Here is an 18,196-nt window from a genome sequence, read left to right as displayed (position 1 = left end):
TTTTAAACCAACGCTCACCTTCCTGGGGCAAGTCTGTGGCAGCTGTTATTGATGCTTCAGTGACCATGAACTTCAGGTCTCCAATTTCCACCATCTGGCCGTTGAAAGACCATGCAAAGGCTTTTGTTACCTCCTTATTATGGCCTTTAAATTTTTGAATGAAGCGTAGCCATTTTGCTTTCTTCAACAAATCTTTTACTTGAGGGTAACCTTTTAAATACTTAGGTCCTTCCAGTTCTGCCCTTAGTAATCGTCCCATCCTTTCCTCTATTTTGGAATTCAACTGAAATTCAACTGAGTGTGAGGGTTTAGCAGAGGTAAGATGGCTAGGTTGCAGAGTTTATGGAAAAAACGCAGTGGCTGTAATTGGAAGATGGATAACAGGTAACGGGAGTGTTCAGGAACTGAAAGCGGAAACAGAGGATGAGCAGCTGAGGTGAGTTCACAAAATGAGGTGCAGACGTATGTGAACGAGGTGGTTTTAACAGAATGACAGGGTAATGGAGTGAAGTCGGAATTTTGAATTGAACGGCTGTGTACGAGATGTTACACGTTTATGGAATGGCTGAGAAAAATGCGGTGGAGAGGAGCCATAACGAAATAGGTCACATCTCATGATTACAAGTGGAGTATGAAAGTGCAGTCATCTACGAGTTAAACCCGAAATTTAATCATGAGATCGTTTAGGGAATAAATGCATGGTTTATGGGATAATGTCGTGGAATGGTAATAGTTAATGGAGCTATCGTGATAAACATTGCACATAGTGGAGCTTTAAGGTTTAATAACTATGCAAAATTGTGCCTTTGATTGCTATTTGAAAGAAATTTTTGCTCATACCTTGGAATCCTTGTCATTTGTTGTCCTTTAGCCTTTAATCAACTGCTCCTTATTGATGTCTGTAGATGCTCCATGTCTTCATAGAATATGCTCAGTCACACCTGCATTTTCATGATTATTGCACTAACATTTTGACTGTAAATTTAAAAACCAGAGTGGTGGCTGCGGAAACTGCTTCTGGCTGCAGAAACTGATTCCAGCTGCGGAAACTGACATAGCACCCACTTGGCTGAATAAAGATAGTTAGACAATAACTAACTGAATGGAAATGGTCATGAAAGAGACACTTATTGATGAAATGAAATTAAATGGATAAGATGGAGTGAGATGAAGTGGAGTGGAGTGAAATGAAAATGAAATGGAGATGGAGTGGGATGGAAATGAAGTGAAGTGAAAATGGGAAAGAAGGAGAGATTTTTTTTTTTTGGAAAATTTAGAGTGCCAGGTGTCCCTATTTTCACTCTACATTTTCTGTATAAGACTGCCAATCAATGATTGGTTTTCAGGCTTATACAATTTTTTATTTTTATTTTTGAACAGAAAGGAACAAAGGCTAGGCTGGTGGGGAAGAAGGATTCTTCTTCACCAGCCTTATTGTAGAATTTTCTTGAAACATCTTGACAAATTCCTCTTTTGAGAGTGGCTTATGATAAATTTTCAATCTGTGGCCATTCACAATAAGAGGAGTTTGAAATTCATCAATGGTCTTGATTCTTACTGCTCCATTGCTAAAGACTTTGTCAATCTCATATGGCCCAAGCCAATGGGTCTGAAATTTACCTTTAAAGTCTTTAAACTTGGAATCAAATAGTAATGCCCAATCTCCCTCTTGAAACTTTTTCTCTTTGATGTATCTGTCATGCCACTTAGCTCTTTGATGTTGAACTAGATCAGTTCTTAGGATTGCTTCTTGTCTGATCTCATCTAGCTCATTTAGCTGCTCCATTCTGTGCTTTTGGGCTTCTGATAGATCCATCCCCAACTGAACTGCCATCTTGAAAGTTTTAACTTGAAACTTAATGGGGAGCAGGACTTCTTTCCCATAAACAAGTTCATAGGGAGAATGTCCTCTTGTACTCCTCCATGTAGTTCTATAGGCCCATAAGGCTTGAGGAAGCCTTTCTGCCTAATCTCTTCTGTGTAGATGAACAGTTTTGGTAATGATGCTTTCAATAACTTTGTGTGTAGACTCCACTTGGCCATTTGCTTGCAGGTGGTAAGGAGTAGATTTTCTGTGCTTGATTTTGTATTCTTCCATCAGCTTCTCCATCATGTTGGATGTAAATTGACTTCCCTGATCCGTCACAATTTCTCTTGGGACACCAAAGCTAGTAAAAATATCCTCATAAAGAAAATGAACAACTGAATTTTCAGTAGCAGAAAGTAATGCTTTGGCTTCTACCCATTTAGTGACATAATCAGTGCATAACAATATATACTTCTTCTGTTTAGATGGTGGATTAATGGGTCCAATGAAATCTAAAGCCCATTTTTCAAAGGGTTCGATGAGTACCTGTGGTTGTAATGGCATTTCATTTGAAAGAGTCGTTTTCCCTACTCTTTGGCAGCTATCACAAATTCTGACATATTCTTATGTATATTTGAAGAGCGAAGGCCAATAATATCCTAAAGAAAGGATTTTATAGGCCATCCTTTTGTCAGAAAAGTGTCCACCGCATGTTTCATCATGACATGCCTTAAGGATGTCAGGCATTTCATCTTCCCGAAAACATCTTCTGATCACACAATCTGGCCCTGTTTTAAACAATTCATTAGAAATCCATGAATATTTTGAATTCTCCTGAATAATTCTTCTTTTTTCACTGGGAAATAGATGTGGAGGTAGCTTCCCTGTAACCAAATAGTTAGCAATATCTGCATACCAAGGAATCTTAGTAGTTACTGCAAATAAATATTCATCTGGAAACTTATCCTCTACAGGAGAATCTTCGTTAGTATTTTGGATCCTAGACAAGAAATCAGCTACTGTATTTTGTTTCCCTGGTCTATCCAACATAGTAATATTGAATTCTTCTAAAAGTAAGAGCCATCTTGTAACTCTACCATTAGTAACAGGTTTTTTCATTAGATATCTAATTGCAGAATGATCAGTATGGACAAAAGTTTCATAGCCTGTTATATAATGTCTAAACTTCTTGATTGCATGAACAACAGCGAAGAACTCTTTTTCAGTCACAGTATAATTCAACTCAGTGGGAGTCAAATTTTTACTGGTATAGTAAATGGCATAAGGAACTAAATCCTTTTGACCCAACACAGCTCCTAAAGCTGTATCTGAAGCATCTGTAGAAATATGGAAAGGAAGTTTCCAATTTGGTCCTCTTAAAATGGGTGCTTTAGATATTCTTGCATTCAAAGTTTCAAATGCTAATTGACAATCAGGATCCCATTTGAATTCACAGTCTTTTGTAAGTAATTTGAAGAGTGGAGATGTTATTTTGGTGAAGTTTTCTATAAATCTTCTATAGTACCCAGTAAATCCCAGAAAACTTCTAACATCTTTTTGACAATTTGGAATAGGCAACTTGGAGATGACTTCAACTTTTGATCTATTAACTTTAATCCCATCCCCTGAAATATGATGTCCCAAAACAATACCTTCAATAAACATCATAAAGCATTTTTCATGACTCAATGAAAAGTTTGTTTCTTTACACCTTATAAGGACTTTTTCCAAATTCTCTAATGCCTCTTCAAATGAATCACCATAAACTGTGAAATCATCCATATAAACCTCTACACGATCATGGATTAGATCATAAAATATTCCTAGTACTGCCCTTTGAAATGTTGCGGGTGCATTACATAATCCAAAAGGAAGCACTCGGTAAGAAAAAGTTCCCCATGGACAGGTAAATGTGGTCTTATCTTGATCTTCAGGTGCTACCTGAATTTGATATAGCCACTAAAACCATCCAAAAATGAAAAGTACTTTTTGCCTGCTAGAGTATCTAATACCTGATCGATAAAGGGTAAAGGAAAGTGATCCTTCAAAGTTGCTTTATTCAATTCTTTGTAATCAATGCATACCCTCCATTTACCATTCTTTTTAAGTACTATAACCAAAGGAGAAACCCATCGGCTATCTGAATTGGATAAATGAAGTTTACATTGAGTAGTTTTTGGAGCTCTTCTTTCACTATCTCCCTAAGGTTTGGATTCATCCTTCTCTGAGCTTGTCTAATTGGTCTACTGTTTTCCTCAATGTAGATGTGATGAATGCAAGTCTTAGGGTCAATACCTTTCATATCAGTATACTCCCATGCAAATGCAGTAGAATGTTTTTGCAAGATTTTGGTTAGCTCTCCCTGTTGTGATTTTTCCAAGTTTTTGTTGATATTCAATGTTTTACCTGGAAAGATCTCAATGGCAGAACTACCAAACTCTTCCATAGAGTAAAGATACATTTGTCTAGATGATAGATACTCAATGTCAAAATCTAACTGAAATTGTGTGTGGTCATATTCTGAAGATGTTTCAAAATTTTCTAATGTGTTCAGAATTTGATTATCTTCACTGATTTCAAAAATGGTAAAGACAGGTTGTATGGTGTCCTCATCATCGACCCATTCATTATCTCCTACTTCTGTAATTGCTTTTGCTGGAGGATACAGATTGAATTTCTTTGTCGAATTACCATCAGAAATATACATATACCCGAATCTACCACTAATAAAAGCATCAGCTGTGGCTAGCCAAGGTCTTCCTAAGATGATTGGGTGCCCTCCTAGATTACTCTTGGGAGTTAAAATCATGAAATCTACTGGATATTCCCAAGAATCTAAGGAGACCGAAATTTCTTCTAATACACCATCTGGCCCTGATAATTGATCGATCTACAAGTTGCAGTAAAGTAGGTGTAAAAAGAAGATTAGGAAGTTTTAGCTGTTCCATAGTTTGTCTACTCATAATGTTGATAGCAGCCCCTAAATCAATCAAAGTATTTGGAATTTCTACCCCATTGATATGTGTTTTGACAATTGGACTACCGGGATCTACATACTTCTGCATGGTAATTTTTCCCATCATGATATCTACAATTTTTCCTACCAGGTGGATTCTTCTTGTATCTCTTGGTTTCCTTCTTGGTCTTTTGAGACTCAACTCCTTTATTGTTTTTACTAGAATAGGAATTTCTCTAATGGCTTGTAACAAGGTAATCTTGATACAGACATTCTTTAATTCATCTAGGAAATCATAGTCAAGCAACAAGATTTGTTTTTCCACCCCTTTGTCAATTTGTAATCTTTCAGGAAAAGGAGGTGTGGATGAAGATGTAGGTTGCTCAACTATAGGAGTTGTGGGGGTTGACTCTTTTTTTTTTCTTTTTGAGTGCTTGGGTTTTGAAGAGATGCTTCAGAACCTTTATTGGCTTCAAGATAATCTTCCTCAGAAATGCTTTGCTTTTGAGCATCTATAGAAGACTTGTCTAAAACTCTACCAGATCTGAGTTGTACATCACTGAGAGGAACAATCATATAGGTAGGAAATTGTTGTCCTTCTACCATGTAAGCATTTTGAGGGTTTTATTATTGGGATTTGGCAATGGCTGGGAAGGTAGTTGATTTGTCTTTTGTTGGAATGGAAGCAAGAGTTGGGAATTTGGATTCTATTGAGAAGGTTGTTGTTGTTGTGGAAATGGCAATGAAAGTTGTGGATTTTGATTTGGAAGTTGTGGAGCTTGTTGATTTTGAAAAGATGGAGGATATTGATAAAATTGAGCAAATCTCCCATAAGGATTTTGCATACCTTGTACCCATTATTGAAATGGATTTTGAGGTTGGGACCAAGTTTGTTGCCAAGGATTCCAATTTGGTGGGGGTTGAAAGTTCGTAGGGTTGTTAAACCCTTGATTTTGTTGCCCCTGCCAAGGTCTCCTTGAAACAAAATAGAGAGACTCAATTGAATTTGGATCTTCTTGAAAGACAGCTTTGAGCCCAGGAATTGAAGGACAATCCTTGGTCTCATGGCTTTCTGAACAAATCACACATGTTTCTACAACTTTTGCATCCAAGGGACATTCCCTTAAAGCATGTTTCTTCCTAAATTTCAGACAAAAGATGGCCAAAGCTTCAGCTTCTGCTTTCTGCTTGTTTTGTATCTTAAGGGTGTCTAGTTGCTCACTAAGACTCCCTAAAATATCAGTTTTGAACTCATCAAGCATGTTGCCAATCTCGGCCCTACTTACTGATCCAGTTGCAGATTTGTTTGCTCTAATGAGAGAAGGATCTCTAGACCCTTTTCCAGTTTTAGATTTTCCCCTTGAGAGATGGACACATAGCTCTGCTATATCATGAAGTGGAAGTTGAGGTATATCTCCCTTTCCCATCATGTTCAAAATATCTATCCATTCATCTCTAATGGCTTTTAATAGAAGGGCTTTCAAAGTTTCTTCATCTAGGTTATTCATTTTTTCTCTTTTCAGGTTGTATTGAAATCTTTCAAGTAAATCCTCCAAGTTTTCATCTTCTTTTTGCACCATTTTGAATACCTCATCCTTATGATTGGTGGGCATACAATAGTCCAGGTATCTATCCAAAAATGTTTGTTTCATATCATTCCAAGTCCTAATAGATTGAGTGACTAATCCCATGAACCATTTTAAAGAAACTCCCTTCAATGTTGAAGGAAACAATTTGAGTTTTTGAGAGTCTTCCATATAATCATAAGTTCGACACACGACTTCAAACTCAAATAGAAATGTTTCAGGATCCTCACTTCACAACCCATAAAAGTTTGGGAGGATAGATGGTGAGATGTTTTTCATTGTTGTTCGAGATTCCTCATCAACTATAGGAAATCCAAATGAGTTATCTACATCCCTATTTCCCCCATTGTTACCTCTACCTCCTCCATTGTTTCCTCCTTCTCTACCTCTACCTCTACCTCCTACAAATCCGTTTACTACTTCCTCTGTCATGATAGTTTCCTCAAAGATTTCAGAGTCCTCTAGTTCTTCTACTAATGGCGAACGAGGAGGAATTTCTCCCTCTTCTTCTTCAGGTGATTCTACTTCCTCAATTACAATGTGTTTTCCTGTAGAAGTAAAGAAAGGGTCTTTTCCTAACTCAAATTCGGTGGATAGTATGGGAGAGTCTCCTAATTCAACTACTACCTCTTGAATTCTAGGAATCCTAAGGCTAGGAGTGTGAGTTGGAGATGATGGAGGTGTATCTTGTCTATACCTTGAAGTAGATGGAGTTGTAAAAATCGAACTCTTGGCCCTAGCTATAAACCTTCCCCTAGAATCTCTTGCTCTATGCATGTAATTTTTTTATTTTTCTTCAAGTCGGACTAATAATTCTCTTTCTGATCTTCCAGGTCACTCTAGGTGCAAGAAGAGAGAATACTCAAGAAATTATTAAACCAATAACTCTCTTTTTTGATCCTCCAGGTCACACTAGGTGCAAGAGGAGAGCATACTTTGAGAAATTATCAATTTTTACCTTCCTTGAAATTTTCTTGTTTTTTTTTTAAGAAATTGGCTACCTAGTTTCACTTCCCCGGCAACGGCGCCAAAATGTTTGGTCAATTTAATGTGTCCTAAATTGCTATATAAATTTTCAATCCGGGAGTCGTAAACTGTTGAAGTGAAGTGCACTGTATATGCAAGATAACCGATTTCTTAATTCTTTGTCGTTTGTGATTTTTGGTTTGTTTTTGGGTTTACCTTTTGTTGATTCCCTAATGTGAGATGGCATAAGTCAAGTATGGATATAAATGTTCAAGGCAATGGTGGCCTCTAAAATAATTTCCAAACTTCAAAATTCTCAAAAAGGTCTTAAAACTTGCAGTGATGAAATCAATTCCTAAGAGAAAATAAAAATGTACCAAACAGTAAGCTAGTGACAATGAAGCCCAGTATCCTTGCTGCTATATAAAAAGAGAAAAAACTGAACTCAAAGCAATTCAAAAACTGTAAGAAAAGTTAACTAAATCATACTACTTCAACTCATATTCTGACCCCTCACCATTCGACTCGCTCTGGCTATAGGAGGTAATCATAAACAAATTGATTAATCTGATATCTAAATTGCATGAAATGAAACTAAGATCAAACTACACATTCATCCTTCAATCCCTCACCATTCGACTCGCTCTGGCTATAGGAGGTAACTGAAAATGACATGAGTAATCTAATCACTAACTTGCAGAAAAATAAACTAAATCATATCACATCAACTCATATTCTGACCCCTCACCATTCGACTCGCTCTGGCTACAGGAGGTAATCATAAACAAATTGAGTAATTTGATTTCTAAATTGCATAAAAGTAAATGAGCAAAACAAAACTGAAAGAAATAACAATGCTGGAATTAGAACTCAGAAAATAAATCAGCAGAAGGACAAGATGATTTTGTGTCATTAGTCATTAAAAAGATATGTGAAATTGCTCGGGCTGTCTACAAGAACCTGAAAGAAAAACACTGATCCGTTAACAATCATGAGAAAGCATAAAATAAAATATGGACAACAGTTAACATGAATATCAAAAACAGTGTATTATATACAAGCAAACGATTATGGCAACAGTAACATAAAGGAAGAAAGCAAGAAACTATACAGTAGTTACAGAGCCTTGGTGTACAGGGGCCCTCTGCAACCTCGGCCAATCAGCAATCAGTCATGAATTGATCTTAAGAACACTATCTTATCATATATTAAAATGCAGTGATAACATAAGGATAGAGCAAGGCACAGTGGGCTCGTAAAAGAGTCAAAATTACATATATCAAGCTAACTAACAAGCGTATGATAATGTGTTATTTATAACTGAGGATGCTACAACTACTTCCTAAATTTTGCGCTGCTAAATAGACACGTGAATAACCACGTCCAGAGATCTAGCAATATGGTAGTCGTGACAATTAAATCCAAGGATTGGTGGCTATTGGATTTGGGTTCACGGAGCAGTCCACAGGTGTTAGCACACTTCCTGAGATTGAGGAATTTTCCATGCAAGTCTTCACGTGGTGAAAAACAGAGTCCTGCCACCGCAAAACTCTTAGGTTGACCACCGCTTTGACTATCCTTGACCACGGCCTTTTGCGATTGATTCGGCTAAACCAAAGGGACACATTCCATGTCCACCTCATTTGTAGCTTGTCCATGTGGCTAGATTCTCCAGTAGACACCTGTAACATAGACTTCAACAAAAAGGCTGCGGAAAGTTGAGCTAGTTGCGGAAACTGACAAGATTCCGCAGCTAACTGAGCAAAAATCTAGATCAAACAACAGTCACAAGACATAGTTAGGAAACCATTTTATAAGCTCTTTTTAAACTAATATGCAATGATTTGACAGCTTGGTCGTTCAAGTAACTGGAAAAGAAGGCTAAAAAGGTGTATAGGGAAGGTGCAAGTTTGGGACTCAACAGCAACTTCGCTCCTAGGTGGTTCATGCATCCCATAACTAAAGGAGCTAACCCCTTGATGTGAGGAGCTTATCCCTTTGAAAGAGGACTCTATCCCTTTGAAGATGGACCTAGTAACTTCCTTCCTCTACATTATAAAATGAGGCATTGGGCTGGTTGCTAGGGAGGTTGAAAGCTGAATATTTTTTAGGGTAAATGTTGTTGGAATTTAGACTTCCTAATTGAGCTTGAGAGGAGAGATTACATACCTTTTGATCTCATTGGGAAGAGTGTGAAGCTAGTCAAAGTAGAGGAGATTCTTGCTGGACCCTGGGAGGAGCTTGTACAACATCAAGGCACCAAGGTTGTAAAGTTCTTCTTTGTTTAAAGTTATTATAATCAAGTTCATTTTTCTCAATAAGCTGTCTTCTATGGTTTATTTCATGAATTCCTTGATCATCATGATAAATATGGTTTATTATATTGGCTATGCAGGTGTTATTTGATGTGTGCTTGTTTGTGTTTGCAGGTTCTTTAAAAGGAAACTCATTTGGACGGTCAAAGCGTGGCTGCCACAAACTAGCGTTGGACTTGAGGTAGGGTCTAAAACATCTCTTGGCTTTTATTTATAAATCGCAATATTTAGAGAAAGGTAGAATTTGCTTGTTTTGCTCGTCGCTAGATATCTGTAGATACTAGGGAGATCGATCTGTATGCAAGAACGATTTATCCGGCCGACATGAGTGCTAGTAGCACAGGTCACTAGCGGTCAAGGGGTTTTAGGAAGGTCAAAGCCCCTTAGTTTTTGTATTGTTTTGAGCTCCTTCCATGGTTTACAGACCGTGGTATTGTAAGGCTAAAGGATATATAAAGGGATGTCTTAGAAAGTCTAAGGCAATCAATTCAGGAGATGATATGTTTTTGAGTCTGTAACTGTGAGATATTTCTATATATGGGCGAAGGGGAAGGCTCCTGTTTCTATGTGCGCGGAGACCTTGGTAAGTCCGCAGTTGAGTGCGCGGGCCCCTGCAGCTATGTGTGCAGGGTCTGAAAAGTATATGTATTGAAGATCTGGAATAATAAAGAGTATTTGAAGCAATTCTGCATCTGAGCTGTATACTTATGTGTTTTTGGTATTTATGCTCAGTTGAATGCCATTTATCTGTGTTATTTTCTTAATTACACTGTGAATATCTGGATCTAGTGATATATGTTATTTTATGCATGATTAGACCCTTAGGCGAAGCTCATAACTCTGTTTAATTGGAAATTGCTTTTAAGTTTGGGGACTTTGAGGATAAGGGTTCGTGAAGGTTAGATCAAGCCTTAAACTGAAGAAATGCCTTACCCCCACATCACATAGCCTTCTGAATGCAGAAATATGGTTCTAGCATCCCCAATACTACCTCTGGTGAGACTGCAGCCTGCGTTAAGCGGGGTTTTGCCAAAAGGGCCAGTGGTGTAGGGTTTCTTGGTTAGCACAGCTAACTCTAAACCTGGGTCCAAGCCCCCTCAATCCAACAAATGTTGGGACGGGGTCCCTTAGGGTTAATTTTTGTTAATTCTTAAGTTAAATTTTTATAAGATATTATAAATACTCCGCATTTTGAGGAGTGGGGTGCAAGTAACGCAGGTCGCTAGGATTCAAGGGGTTTTAGGAAGGTCAAAGCCCCTTATTTTTTGTATTTTTTTGAGATCTTCCCATGGTTTGTGGACCATGGTATTGTAAGGGTAAATGATATATAAAGGGATGTCTTAGCGGGTCTAAGGTAATCAATTAAAGAGACGATATGTTTTTGAGTCTGTAATTGTGAGATCTTTCAGTATCTGGGCGAAGGGAAAGGCTCCTGCTACCGTGTGCGAGGAGACCTTGGTAAGTCTACAATTGAGTGTGTGGGCCCTTGCAGTTGTGTGCGTAGAGTCTGAAAAGTATATGTATTGAAGATCTGGAATAATAAAGAGTATTTGAAGCAATTTTGTGTCCGAACTGTATACTTATGTGTTTTATGTATTTATGCTTAGTTGAATGCCTTTTATCTGTATTATTGTCTTAATTACACTGCAAAGATCTGGATCTACTGTTATATGTTGTTTTATGCATGATTAGACCCTCAGACGAACCTCATAACTCTGTTTAATTGGAAATTTCTTTAATTTTGGGGATTTTGAGGATAAGCATTCGCGAAGGTCAGATCAAGCCCTAAACTGAAGAAACACCTTACCCCGGCATCACATAGCCTTCTAGATGCAGAAACCTGGTTCTATCATCCCCCAATACTGCCTTAGGTGAGACTGCGGCCTACGCTAAGAAGGTTGTTGCCGAAAGGGTCGGTAGTGTAGGGTTTGTTGGTTAGTGCAGTTAAATCTAAACCTAGGTCCAAGCCAACAAGACAAATGGGAGAAATATTATTCAATACATTGACTAATTAAGCCATTAATCTGGAATTTTTAGAAATCATTACTAAAGTTGACCAATGAACTTAAAAGAGAAAAAAATGTCTTCTACAGCCAAAGATAATAGAGTTAAGTTTCTAAAAGGGTTATTCATCAACTTGGGAATTTAGCCAAATAATGCCAAAATGTAGTTCAAGAAGTGATGAAGACTAGGGATTTAGATATTCAAGCACTCATAAAGAAGCTTAAATTACCAACTATTGAACACCATAAAACTTAAGAGATGAAGGGTATACAAAGAGAGAAATAAATGTTTATGTAAGCTATGATTGAACAAAATAAATAGATCGAGAAATTAGATAAGCAAGTTGGAGAGGGCATGCAAGTACAATTACTCCTACATCTCCAACCAAAAACGTGGAAGAGGATTCTTCAAAAAAAATAGCAGAAAATGTGTTATCCCTTTCTTTGAAGGATCAAGAAATTAACAATTTAAAGAAATTGTTAATTCAATCTCAGGAAGAATCAAAAAGAAAGGATGGTTTTCTAGTTAATTAAGTTCAAAAGAGAACTACTCTACACAAACAAATTGACTAGTACAAAAGCAAGTAATTGGTTCTCAAGATTTGATTCAGTGCCGGAGGACGTTATAGATTGACATCATTACTTTTGTCTCTAAAATATTGGAATCAATTGAGACCATCGTTGAAGAAACCGAAATATTAAATCTTGCTAATGAAGTTGTGGATCAGTTTGAAAATGAATTAGGAAACAAGCCAGCAGTAACAAATAGAATCACAACATTTCTTAATTTAAGAACTAAATTACAACTCAAAGCGATGGGGATCAATGACAGAACATCTATTATCATGGAGGATAAAAAGGTTTTAACCAAAAGAAACTTTGCAAAGTAGGTGAGAGAGAAATGCAAAACGGTGCAAATTGAAATTAATAAATTCAATAACAAGTTCAATATTTTGCAATAAAATGTTTTCCATCATTCATGGATTCAAAAGGAAGAATAATCTCCTTAAATGAATATAAGAAATTGTTAAACAATTGTGGAAGTAATTATTCAAAATTTGTTGGTTTAACGAGACCTTTGAGTGATGAAAGAATTTTTAATAAGTTAATGGATTATTTTTATTTGCATTGTGAAGTTAGATCCCCTTTTGTAGTAAAACCTACATTTCAGAAATGTATCGAATTGGATGATGCTTATAGGAATCTTATCTCTTTAACTATCCAATTGAAGAAAATTGGGATAGAATGGTTGGATTCCTTCCATGGTTCATTAACTGCAGCAATAGCATTCCAAAGGGAAACCAATATTGAGGTAGAAAATCAAGTCAAATCCAAATTTCAGTGCACAAAAAGCAGTTGGAAAATCATATCTAGATTATCCGACAGAGAATTTTCAGGTAGTTTGAAATTTCTTGTGATAAATCACAAGTTAATCTATTTTTAGATAAAATTTTCTTTCCAAAAAGAGCTCATTTAGCTTAAGATTTGTAGAAATCCATAAATATTATAATTTTTTATGTAATAGGGGTTCGCTTCTAAGCACATAGACACTTGTATTTGGTGGAATCCTTAATATTTTAAAGTTTAATCAAAGAGTACTAGTTTCAGCAGAGGACAGTATTGTTTCATATGTGATTATTTTCCTATGTTCAATATATTTTCTTTCATATATTTTGAATTTGTGTGGATCATAAGGAGATGTTAGGTTGAGAATCAGCCTCCCTTAATTCCTTCAGCAAGTTTATATTCATAACTGAGATGACTAAATAAATTGTTTGTTTATATTAGTTCCTATGCATATAAAGATTGTTGTCTTCCATATAACTGCAACTTATATTGTTGTTAAGCTATTGAAGAATCTTCTACATGCTTTCTAGACTTGTTAGGTTCCATATTCATTCTGAGTATATGTATTATCTAATATCTCTTTAGTTTTTTGTTCATCTCTCAAGCTATTATTATGTTATGATTGAATATCATCACTTTGACTAGACTATAGAAAGGAAGGGCTTTAATTATTTTGCAAATTTTGAAACCCTAAGCAACCAAGTTTAAAACAAAATCACCATCCTGATGCTCTGGCATAGTTTCTTAGCCTAGACCTTCCTTCAAAGGACAACGAAGATCGATGCTAGAGATTTAATGCGGGACCCTCCCCCACCATTTTCAAAACCGGGAGGGGGGAAGGGGTCTGCAAAACCATTTATGGTTTTTTTTTAATAAATGTGCATGTGATAAAAAATCAACCAATATTTTAAAGTTTTGTAACCTCCAGGATTGGCCACTCTGGTCAAAGTTATAAATCTTTGAATATAAGTCTGCATTGCACCAAGCAGTAACTCATCTCTAGCCAGTTTCTTTAAAAAAATTAATGAAGTTTTAGTAGATGTCCTGGGCACTAATTCTCTTCAGCCAAGAATTGTCTCCAAGGTTACAACAAATAGTACAACTAGTTTTGAAAATCATGAGCCACCTCCTAAACATATTTGTGTAGTTCCTCATCCATAGGTGAATGATTTATGTCATCTCACTTGGGAATACACTTAGGATATTAGAGAGTTTCTTATTGCACCTTAGTTTCCCAAATAACAACTAACTCATAGAAACCACATTCAAATCAAGCAAGAAATTTTGTCAAACAGACACTATTTAGTGGAACTTTCTCTTCAAGATATTTATGAACCTCTAGACTAAATCCCAACACCACCCCCATCTTCACCTCACACTATACATTTTGCAACCTTTGAGCTTGAAATTAATATGTGAGCAAATAAAATTTTGTATAAATTACTTGCTCATGAAATGGTTGGAAACTAACCTTGCATGCTTGCATGGATGTCCCAAGGTGCCTTGAATTTATGGGGACAAATCCATGATCTAGTTAACCACCTTTAGGGAATTCCTCCAAAATTTCAACCAAAACAATCACGTGCCCAAGAAGATCATATACAACATTTTTATATATTTATGTGATTAATGAATGTAGGGCATGAGGATGCATACTACAAATTGTTTCCATACACCTTTAAAAATAAGGAATCCAATTGGTACTACAATCTACCCACAAATTATATCTTAAGCTTGGATAATTTTGAAAAGGAATTTATTATTAAATTTGGTGAGTAAAATACTCCTGCTACTTTATTGAAAGAGTCAATATATATTAAAATGTAGAAGGAAGAACATATCAAAGAATTCAATTAGTGCTTCACCATAATTTTCAACAAATTCAGTATTGATGTGAAACTAACCAAAGAGGTAGTATTTTAATATTAAATGTTTTCCCTCCGTGTATCTATTTCCATATTTGTCAAAACCAATGGTAAAACCACTCTTGCAAAAAAAATTAGGGAAGCTAAGAAGGTTGAGAAGGAAATGTCCACATTAGTATGAAGTTTGAGAGGTGAGGATAATAAGACTATTCTTGTAAATAAGAAACCTCTTTTATTAACTAAACATGCATATAAGCCTAAGGAACCCATAGATTTGGAAGGTGTGCTTAAAATTTTGAAAAAATATCCAATGAAGTTTTTTACTTTAAAAATAAATTTTACGAAGGAACTTCCAATCAAAGAACCTTTACCCTCTTTCTATATAAAATCCAACATTCCTCTAAAATCTCTAGAACCTTCCAACGCAAACATAAATCTAGAGGAAATGAAGATGGAAACCTTTCATTAGTTCCACCAAAATAATCAGTTTGAGAAAAATGTTCTCAATTAACCCCCTAACCCTATACACCTTAAACCATAAACCCCTAATTTACAAAAAAGTCTGCAACATAAAGACATATAATAAATAACTTACCAGGGGACGATATTCATGCTCACCTTCAAGGTGTCCAAATTGTCTACAACGTTTAGTTGTTTTTATTAGAAGTATCATCTTCTTGTATCCCCTGCCTTCGTTACAAGTGCAAGAAAAATTTTCATCACCCCTTTTTCCTTACCAAACTTTCTATATTGATTATCTTCAAAAATCAACCACAATTTAACTATTGGTACTGCAATTAATAAATTATTTCTGAACAAAAAATAGCCCTTATATATAATTTTATTGTGGTGGATTTCTAACGTCTGCAAAATATGAAGAGACATATAACGGTCAAAAAAACTGACCCCCTCCAACGTCGGTCTTCTGACATCATCATGTTTGACTTGGTCAAACGTCGGCAATCTGAAGCACCTCGCATACACCTTCGGTATCCAACATGTATAAAAAGGCATCGGATATACGGAAAAGTAGTTGAATATACGATGCATTTATGCATTACATAAGATATACGATGATGTTCGGGCTTTTAAAAAAAAATACAAACAAATCCAAATAAAATCCGACAATACGGTCGATTTTATTAGTATTGTGGGAGTAAAATGTCCGATTTTTTTGCCATATGTAGTAGTGGGAGTCGCCAGTTGCAAGAAAGATAGTTGTGCAATTAGTCTATGGTTGGGTGAAGAATTGAAGTCCCTTCATCAGTTTTCAATCAATAATTCAATCAGTTAAGTATATTTGCATGTATATTAATTATTTTATAATGACCGAATGACAATGTTATGTATTATAACTATGGACACCTCAGCATCATTAATAGTGGAATGTATTATTCTTGCTCATTTTCAATGAGATATTCATTTGATTAACTTGTATTATGGTTGATACAAGCCATGGAGCTTTATATATAAATGTGTATGTGCATATAAGAGAGTCTTGGATTTTGAACAAGGTCGGAGGGAAAGACAGAGACTCTCCCATTAATAGATAGAAAACAATTGATGTCTCGTCGTGCCTCCCTGGCCAAGAAACATGCCTTGGTTATATTGGAATGGTGTTGTTGACTAAAGATGGGGAAAAAAATTCCCTTCATTCGTCGTGAGTTTTTCATAGCGTAACGCGCCTCCTTTGGCAAATGGTGTATGACCTTTGTTGGTGCATTGGTGTTATTAACAGGCATGGAATGGGAATCTAACTCGTTACTCAACATGAAATTTTACGCCGCGTTGTGCATTGTTGGAAAAGAGTCCTATTGTGTTTTTGCGTTGTGGCACAGTGCAGAGATGGATAAAAATAATAAAAATAAATAAAAATAAAAATAAAAAAATCCTTGTCCCAAGGAACAGTGAATAATATATTACGTGACAATAGATCACATCTTGGTCCCAAACTTTTTATAACGTGAATTCGCAGAAAAACACAAGAAGGTTGTGCCCTGTGGGTCCCTTGGGTGACGCTGAGGTTGTTGAGAAATGGCAACAAGAAATTCTAGTTTAATTTGTCCTTGAATTAAATTGTGAATTAAAATCGAATTCTATTCTCATATCAACTTGTAAATAGTTAATTAAGTTTAATTAACTTAATTAGCTTAGGAATTTTGAGTTGGAAGTATTTATATAGTCATGTATATGTTCTCCCTAAATTTTAGGGGTCCAGGATGAGTTTATTTGAGTTGTAATTAAAAAACTCGGTTTGACTGTGTTATAGACAGAAAAAATAGTTCTAACTATTTTTGGAACTAGTAGAGGTCTAGTAGTGAGTTGGTGCACTGGTGCATCCTCAGTGCTACTCTAGCTAACTGAAGATTCCCTCATGAGAAACTCATGCATGTCAGTTTAGAGAAAGACCCAATTGAGACTAGAGTGTAGGGACAGTGTACTATCAGTTGTATGATGATCCGAGTTGTACAAGTCATGCATGCAATCAGAGAAGGACCTAGTTTTGGATTGTGCAGTTATGGAGGAAGGATTTCCCAATTAAATATGGGTTGATCCTCACAAGAATTGTGCAAGGAAATAGGGGCTTGGCAGGCAGCATAATTGGCTAAGTGTTGGTTAGAGCGGGCTTGTGAGGTAGAGATTTGATCATACTTGTGCAAGAATTTTTCTAGTGAGAACAAGCTTTGTATTATAACTCAAATTTCTGATTAATGCAATAGATAGTCGTGGTTTTGAACAGTGCCTTTCCCAAAGAAAAATTGTGTTATTTGTCTTTGATTATCTTCCTCTTGTCGATTATTTTTTTCATCGATCTATTGGTTTCCCTTGTTTAAAGAGTAGAGTAGATTCTTGTCTTTTGTTTTAGTACATTGCATGAGCTATGAATCTATAGGAAAATCTACATGGTATCAGAGCTGAAGATAGTATAATAGAGGAGATTTCGAAGTTTTTAGTTTCAGTTTACAGGTGAAATTCGAATTTGCAATACATACTTTAGGATCAAAAAATGGATTTCTATGGTTTGAGGCTCGAGTATGCCTTGGAAGACAGCTCGAATTATATAGCCTGGAAGGACAGGATGGAGGCAGTGCTAGAGGATAATTTCCACAAGGAATTCATTAATCAAGGCATTCCTAAGCCAGCAGCATCGGATGCACAGAATCTGACCGAATGGAAGAATTGTGTGGTAAAGGAAAGGTAGATAATCCTTGAGGGATTTTGAGACCACATCGTCTCGAGTCTCCATGGGAAGGAAACTCTGTATGCTATGTGGAAAGCATTGACATACCTATTCCAAAACAGCAGTGACCATTGGAAGTTGGCACTGAAAGACAAACTTCAAAAAATCAA

Source organism: Pinus tabuliformis, chromosome 3_2 (assembly GCF_031772625.1).
Source record: "Pinus tabuliformis cultivar Carrire ecotype Pingquan chromosome 3_2, CPIR1, whole genome shotgun sequence".
NCBI classification, from domain to species: domain Eukaryota; kingdom Viridiplantae; phylum Streptophyta; class Pinopsida; order Pinales; family Pinaceae; genus Pinus; species Pinus tabuliformis.
This window is presented reverse-complemented; position numbering follows the sequence as displayed.